A 7,945-nucleotide genomic window follows, 5' to 3' on the forward strand; every position below is an offset into this window, starting at 1 on the left:
GAATTCGTTCGTCAAAATGGCGCTGTTGCCGGGGAGTTGCAATGGTGTTATATATTGTAGGCTATTGTGAATATTGTGAATATGTTTGCTTTTTGCTTATTTGTTAGTTTTTGTTAGTCTTAGAACTTTGTTGCTTATTTTTGTTAGTTTTTGTTTTTGTTTGTTACTATGAATTTTCACCCCTTTGGCTATGAGTTTTGCTCAAATTATGTTGTAGGGAATGGAAGCTACAATGACAATATGCATCAAGGATGGAACAATCAAAAGTGGGAGGAGCCTCAAAGGATTGATCAACCTTATTGGCAACAACCCCCTCCGGATTCTTATGGGTATATTTCCAATCCTAATGCATATCAATCTAATGGATATGGTGACCCTTATTATGATTGTCAAAAACCACCACCATATGCCTATGAACCACCTCCTCAATATAATTTTGAACCACCTTACTCACAAGCCCCATACCACCAAACACCTCCATATGACCCTAATCCTTATCCACCCTACCAACCACCTTATGAGCCATATGAACCATACATAGAACCACCACAATTCCAACATAATTACTCTCAAGAACCACCTCAATATACACCACCTCCATACCCTTACCAAGATGAACCACCTTCCAATTATGAAACTTCCCTCCTAAATAATAGACCTTCTCTTCCACCATCACCTCCCGATGAAGCCCCCACGCAGGAATTGAGAGATCTTGAATCTCATATCCTAAGGTGACACGAGGAGGATAAAAAGAAGTTTAAAGAGCTAGGAGCCAAGATGGCTATCCTAGTGGAAGCCGTTAGCAATATGGCCTCCTCCCGACTAAGCCAAAGTAACCAAGGCACTCCCATTGACGAATGTGGAGAAGCAATCAAGGAGCATAGTGAGGGAGTGAGTTTAGAGCTTCAAGGTGTAGAAGAAGGGTTGAAACAAGGATTGCCACAAGGGGGGAAAGTTGAAACAATTGAGCCGGAAGGAGTGGTTGAAGACCTAGGAGATGTAGGAAGTCCATGGGAATGTAGCATTATAGAGCCCTCTTCCAAGATGCTTGATGTTGATGTTGAGGAGGGTGTACAACCTCCAAGGCATATCTTGATTGAAGACTTTGAAGAGGTTGATCAAAAGATGGATTCAATCATTGAGGAGTTCCTATCTACAATTGAATCCCCTCCCATTGGGCTTGACATGGAGATCAAAGAGGAAGATGCACAATCTCTCATGCCCTTGATGAGTAATGAAGAAGAAATTGAATTGGAAGTGAGCCACCAAGAGGAAGAGGTTGAAGTTGAGGAAAGTTGTAAAGAGGTGGAGGTAATCAAGGAAGAGCACAAGGGAGTGGAGCTTACAAGATCATTGGGACCACCCCTTTCTAAGTCACCATCCTACACAACATTCAAGTGGGTAAAACTCTTATCTCTATTCTTTACTTTCCCACTTGAATATGGTTTGATTTAAAATGATGGTCAACTTAGAGCTCTTTGTGGAATTAAGAGTAAGAGAGAGTTGTGTAGTGATTGGAAGCATCACTCTAAATTCATGATGGTTGCATGCTTAAAGTTGAATGGCAATGGTTGGTGTAGAACCAAATTACATGGGTCTAGGAGAATGTTTGGGTGCTTAATTGAGAATTCTAAGTTTCTGCCACCTAATTGGAATCATGATGATCAATTTAAAGATGGGTGTCAAAACAACGTGTGGGATCCCGGATCGCACAAGGAAAATCAACTTTGGGAGCTCATGGTTTGTGAAGAACTCCATCAACGCTTGAAGGTATTAACATTGAAGAATGGAGCTTATTGGAGATTCAAGCATTGGTGATTGTTCCAAGATGGATACAAGCACAAGCCACCTTGATGAGGAGCTCCCCATAAGTCCAACTTAAGGACAATAAACAAAAGTGCTAGGTGGGAGACACCCCACCATGGTAATATCTTTTCATTTTCTCTTTTGTAAATATTGATAAAATTAGTTTAAATTCAGATTTAGAGTAGTTTGTTGAGTCCATTTGGTAGTCTAATATGTTAAATAAGGTTTATTGGTGTTTGGGTAGATGTTTGGAGGTTTGGAATGCTTGGATTGGTGCAAGAACATGGAAAAATTTTGAAAAACAAAGCACCAACACGCGCGTGTGCGCACCTGGCGCATACGCGCGCCTTAAGCATTTTCGACCATCCACGCGGGCGCGCCTTAAGCATTTTCGACCATCCACGCGGGCGCGCCATGTGCGCGGACGCATGGATTGAAAAATCTCACCCCTCTATACATTGACCCGAGAATTGCGCCTACACTGTGCCAGCATCATGCCTGAAGCAAAAATCACCCGCGCGTGCACGCACCTGGCGCGTACGCGCCGCTGAAGCTAATTGCGCAATGCACGCGCACGCACGCTGTGCGCGCGCGCGCCGATAGCACCACCTGCCTTCCTGGTACATGTTCCAGAGAGTTGTGCCAAAGTTGTGCCTACTCTGTGTCCGTGACCTGACGCGCAAGCGCATTTCATGCGTCCGCGCCGATCGCCACCTTCATCAGACAAACGCCCGCGCACTGTGCGCGTCCGCGTCGCACCAAAAACAAAAAAAACAAATTTTCTTTTCTTCCATTTTCTTTTATTGCATTTGCTTATTTTCATTCCTTGCATTTTAATTTTGTTTTCATAGCTTGTTCTTATTTTCTTTTCTAGGTTTCTTGTTTTAACATTGGTGTTAGATTACTCTTACTCAATTGTTTAGAATTCCTTGGATTATTTTGGTGCTTCGTGACTTGTTTAGCATTAATTGTAATAATTGTTCCACACACAAGATTAGTGCTTTAGTCCTTCCTAACTCATTATTCTTTGTTTTTGTACCTCATTATCATTGAGTTGGGATAGGACCAATTGCTCTCATGCTTATCACTAATCTTGTTTGTGTCAACTCTTTCTTATTTGAACGTGATGCTTTTGAGTGTTCTCTTCATGCTTTGACTTTACTCTTGCATCAAGTATTAGTTAATATGCCTTAGCTTATATTGCCTTCTCACTTATATGTTGTAGCTACCATATAGTTGAGAACCTCACTCTTATTTGGCATTAGCCCCCGCCTATGTTTTATTGCCTTGATATCTTTGTTGTAAGCGTAATTCTCTTTCTTTTTTCTTTCCTTTTAGGTTGGCCACCAAGAGGGAAAGGATAAGCTTCAAATGGGGCAACAAACAAGTCCATACACACAACCTTTTGAAGGAGGTCATCAATTGTAGCAACCCATCCACCTTGCTATTCTTTGCATGCACCGAGGACGGTGCAAATTTCTAAGTGTGGGGAGGTCGTCCGACCGATCTCCATGGGTAACCATTTTCTTTTCCAACACCAATTTTTCAAATTTTGTCCTTGTTAGTTAGTTTTTGCATTGCATGATAGGTTGCATGCTAGTTAGAATTTGTATATATTTTACCACTTCTTTTTATGTTAGGACTACTTGGTTAGGGTGATGATTTCTTTTCCAAGAAACTGTTTTTAGGGCACCCTACCAATTTGAAAATTTTTTTTCTTGTTGAACTTGCTTGAAGAATTTATTTTGGAACATGGTTTTTGAGTTAAGAACACAAGCATGTGAGTTTTGAGCCCAATTGTGTGGTTACATCATATAACCACTTATTTTCATTCTTGTGTGCATTATTCTTTTTCTATAATTGTAATATTTGATTTGTTTGATTCGTTATGTCCATTGTTCCATGTATACATGCATTTATATGATTGAGGCCATCATTTCATTTAGCTCACTTACCCAAATAGCATACCCTTCATCAACCATTGGTAGCCAAATTTGAGCCTATTGAATCCCTTTTGTTCTTAATTATAGCACATCACTACCCCTAAGTGAAAAACAATAAACGTCCTTAATTTGGATCTTTGATTAGCTTAGGCTAGTGAGGGTGTGTATTGATGAGCGGATAATTTATACACTTTTTGGAATTATTTTTACATAATTTTTAGTATGATTTAGTTAGTTTTTAGTATATTTTATTAGTTTTTAAATAAAATTCACATTTCTGGACTTTACTATGAGTTTGTGTGTTTTTCTGTGATTTCAGGTAATTTCTGGCTGAAATTGAGGGACTTGAGCAAAAATCAAATTCAGAGGTTGAAGAAGGACTGCAGATGCTGTTGGATTCTGACCTCCCTGCACTCAAAGTGGATTTTCTGGAGCTACAGAACTCCAAATGGCGTGCAAACTGGCGTTCAACGCCAGAAACAGGTTGCAAAGTGGAGTTAAACGCCAGAAACAGGTTACAAACTGGCGTTCAATTCCAAGAGAAGCCTCTACACATGTAAAGCTCAATGCTCAGCCCAAGCACACACCAAGTGGGCCCCAAAAGTGGTTTTCTGCATCATTTACTCATTTCTGTAAACCCTAGTAACTAGTTTAGTATAAATAGGACTTTTTACTATTGTATTTACATCTTCGGATCAGATCTTTGATCAGTTTTATGCTATCTTAGACCTTTATGGGGGCTGGCCATTTGGCCATGCCTGGACCTTCATCACTTATGTATTTTCAACGGTAGATTTTCTACACACCATAAATTAAGGTGTGGAGCTCTGCTGTTCCTCATGAATTAATACAAAGTACTATTGTTTTTCTATTCAATTCAAGCTTGTTCCTATTCTAAGATATCCATTCGCACCCAAGAACATGATGAATGTGATGAATATGTGACGCTCATCATCATTCTCACTTATGAATGCGTGCCTGACAAACACTTCCGTTCTACATGCAAACAAGCTAGAATGAATATCTCTTAGATATCTAATACAGAGGACCGAGTCCGAGATATTAGAATCTTCGTGGTATAAGTTAGAACCCATGGACGGCCATTCCTAAGATCCGGAAAGTCTAAACCTTGTCTGCAGTATTTCGAGTAGGATTTGGGAAGGGATGGCTGTGACGAGCTTCAAACACGTGAGTGCTGGGCGTAGTGACAGACGCAAAAGGATAATAAATCCTATTCCAGTGACAGCGCATTGGACCATTTTCACAGAGAGGATGGGATGTAGCCATTGACAACGGTGATGCCCTACATAAAGCTTGCCATGGAAAGGAGTAGGAATGATTGGATGAAGACAGCAGGAAAGCAGAGGTTCAGGAGGAACGAAAGCATCTCTATACGCTTATCTAAAATTCTCACCAATGAATTACATAAGTATCTCTATCGCAGTTTATATTTTATTTATGCTTTTATTATCAATTCACCATACCCATTTGAATCCGCCTAACTGAGATTTACAAGGTGACCATAGCTTGCTTCAGGCCGACAATCTCTGTGGGATCGACCCTTACTCACGTAAGGTTTATTACTTGGACGACCCAGTGCACTTGCTGGTTAGTTGTGCGAAGTTGTGATAAAGAGTTGAGATTACAATTGTGCGTACCAAGTTGTTGGCGCCATTGATGATCACAATTTCGTGCACCAAGTTTTTGGCGCCGTTGCCGGGGATTGTTCGAGTTTGGACAACTGACGGTTCATCTTGTTGCTCAGATTAGGTAATTTTATTTTAGTTTTAAGCTTTTATTTCTTATTTTCGAAAAATACAAAAAAATTTTCTTCTTTTTTGTTCTTCCCAAAATAATTTTCGAAAAATCCAAGAAAAAAATGAATAAAATCATAAAATCAAAAATAATTTTTGTGTTTCTTGTTTGAGTCTAGTGTCAATTTTTAAACTTGGTGTCAATTTCATGTTTTTAAAATTTGTGCATTTTTTTTCAAAAAATTCATGCATTGCATTCTTCATTATCTTCAAGTTGTTCTTGACAAGTCTTCTTGTTTGATCTTCATATTTTCTTGTTTTGTGTCTTTTCTTGTTTTTAATATGCATTCTTGAATTCTTAGAGTCTAAATATTAAAAATTTCTAAGTTTGGTGTCTTGTATGTTTTCTTTTCTTAAAAATTTTTCAAAAATAAGTTCTTGGTATTCATCTTGACATTCAAAGTGTTCTTGGTGTTTCTTATGAGTCAAATCAAATTTTCAATTTAAAAATTCTATCTTTTTTAAATCTTTTTCAAAAATCAAATCTTTTTCATTTTTCTTTTATGATTTTCGAAAATTTCAAATTGATTTTCAAAAATCTTTTTCTTATTTTTATTCCATATTTTCGAATTCAATGCTAGCCATTAATGTGATTGATTCAAAAATATTAAGTTTGTTACTTGCCTAATAAGAAAGGTTCAATCTTTAAATTTTAAAATCAAATCTTTTTGTTTCTTGTTAGTCAAGTAATCAACTTTAATTTTCAAAATCAAATCCTTTTAAAATTCTTTTTCAAATCTTTTTCAAAATAAATTTCAATCACATCTTTTTCAAAAATTTAATTTCAAAATCTTTTCTAACTTTTTATCTTTTCAAATTTGATTTTCAAATCTTTTTCAATTAACCACTTTACTTTTTGTTTGATTCTTATCTTTTTCAAAACTACCTAACTAACTCCCTCTCTAATTTTTTGAAAATCCCTTCCCTCTGTTTCAAATTTCCTTTTTAATTAACTAATTATTTTAATTTCAATTTAATTTGATTTCAATTTCAATTTTCGAAATTTAACTTTAAATTTTATTTTTATTTTAATTGATTTTCGAAATTCCCTCTCTCTCATCTCCTTCTATTTATTTATTCATCTACTAACACTTCTCTTCCACCCAAAAATTTGAACCCCATCTTCCTCTCTGTGTTCGAGTTTTTCCTTTTCTCCTTCTTACATTTTTCTCTTCTTATACTTGCATAAGAAATCTCTATACTGTGACATAGAGGATTCCATATTTTCTGTTCTCTTCTTTTTTATATGAGCAGGAACAAGGATAAGAACATTCTTGTTGAAGCTGATCCTGAACCTGAAAGGACTCTGAAGAGGAAGCTAAGGGAAGCTTAAGCCTAACTCTCTGGAGAAAATCTAACAGAAATTTTCGAAAAAGAAGGAGACATGGCCGAAAATAATAACAACGCAAGGAAGATGCTTGGTGACTTTACTGCACCAAATTCCAATTTACATGGAAGAAGCATCTCAATTCCTGCCATTGGAGCAAACAACTTTGAGCTTAAACCTCAATTAGTTTCTCTGATGCAACAGAACTGCAAGTTCCATGGACTTCCATCTGAAGATCCTTTTCAGTTCTTAACTGAATTTTTGCAGATCTATGATACTGTTAAGACCAATGGGGTTGATCCCGAGGTCTACAGGCTCATACTTTTCCCGTTTTCTGTAAGAGACAGAGCTAGAATATAGTTGGACTCTCAACCTAAGGATAGCCTGAACTCTTGGGATAAGCTGGTCACGGCTTTCTTAGCCAAGTTCTTTCCTCCTCAAAAGCTTAGTAAGCTTAGAGTGGATGTTCAAACCTTCAGACAAAAGGAAGGTGAATCCCTCTATGAAGCTTGGGAGAGATACAAGGAACTGACCAAAAATTGTCCTTCTGACGTGCTTTCAGAATGGACCATCCTGGATATATTCTATGATGGTCTGTCTGAATTATTGATGAGCGGATATTTTATACGCTTTTTGGGTTAATTTCATATAGTTTTGAGTATGATCTAGTTAGTTTTTAGTTTATTTCCATTACTTTTTAGGAATAATTCATATTTCTAGACTTTACTATGAGTTGTGTGTTTTTCTGTAATTTCAGGTATTTTTCTGGCTGAAATTGAAGGAGCTGAGCAAAAATCTGATTCAGGCTGAAAAAGGACTGCTGATGCTGTTGGATTCTGACCTCCCTGCACTCAAAGTGGATTTTCTGGAGCTACAGAACTCGAAATGGCATGCTTCTAATTGCATTGGAAAGTAGACATCCAGGGCTTTCCAGCAATATATAATAGTTCATACTTTGCACAAGGATAGACGACGTAAACTGGCGTTCAACGCCAGTTCTCTGCCCAATTCTGGCGTCCAGCGCCAGAAAAGGATCAAAAGCTGGAGTTGAACGC

General features: G+C 37.6%; 1 non-coding gene across 1 annotated transcript; it reads right to left on the reverse strand.

Moving 5' to 3' along the window:
* Window positions 1–7,340: 7,340 nt before the first annotated feature.
* Window positions 7,341–7,448, reverse strand: LOC148570818 (small nucleolar RNA R71). Its single transcript, XR_015880381.1, has one exon. It is a non-coding gene; the product is annotated as a small nucleolar RNA R71 (small nucleolar RNA).
* Between the last annotated feature and the right edge of the window lie 497 nt (window positions 7,449–7,945).

Source organism: Arachis ipaensis, chromosome B3, assembly GCF_059453495.1.
Source record: "Arachis ipaensis isolate K30076 ecotype BB chromosome B3, ASM5945349v1, whole genome shotgun sequence".
Lineage (NCBI taxonomy): Eukaryota > Viridiplantae > Streptophyta > Magnoliopsida > Fabales > Fabaceae > Arachis > Arachis ipaensis.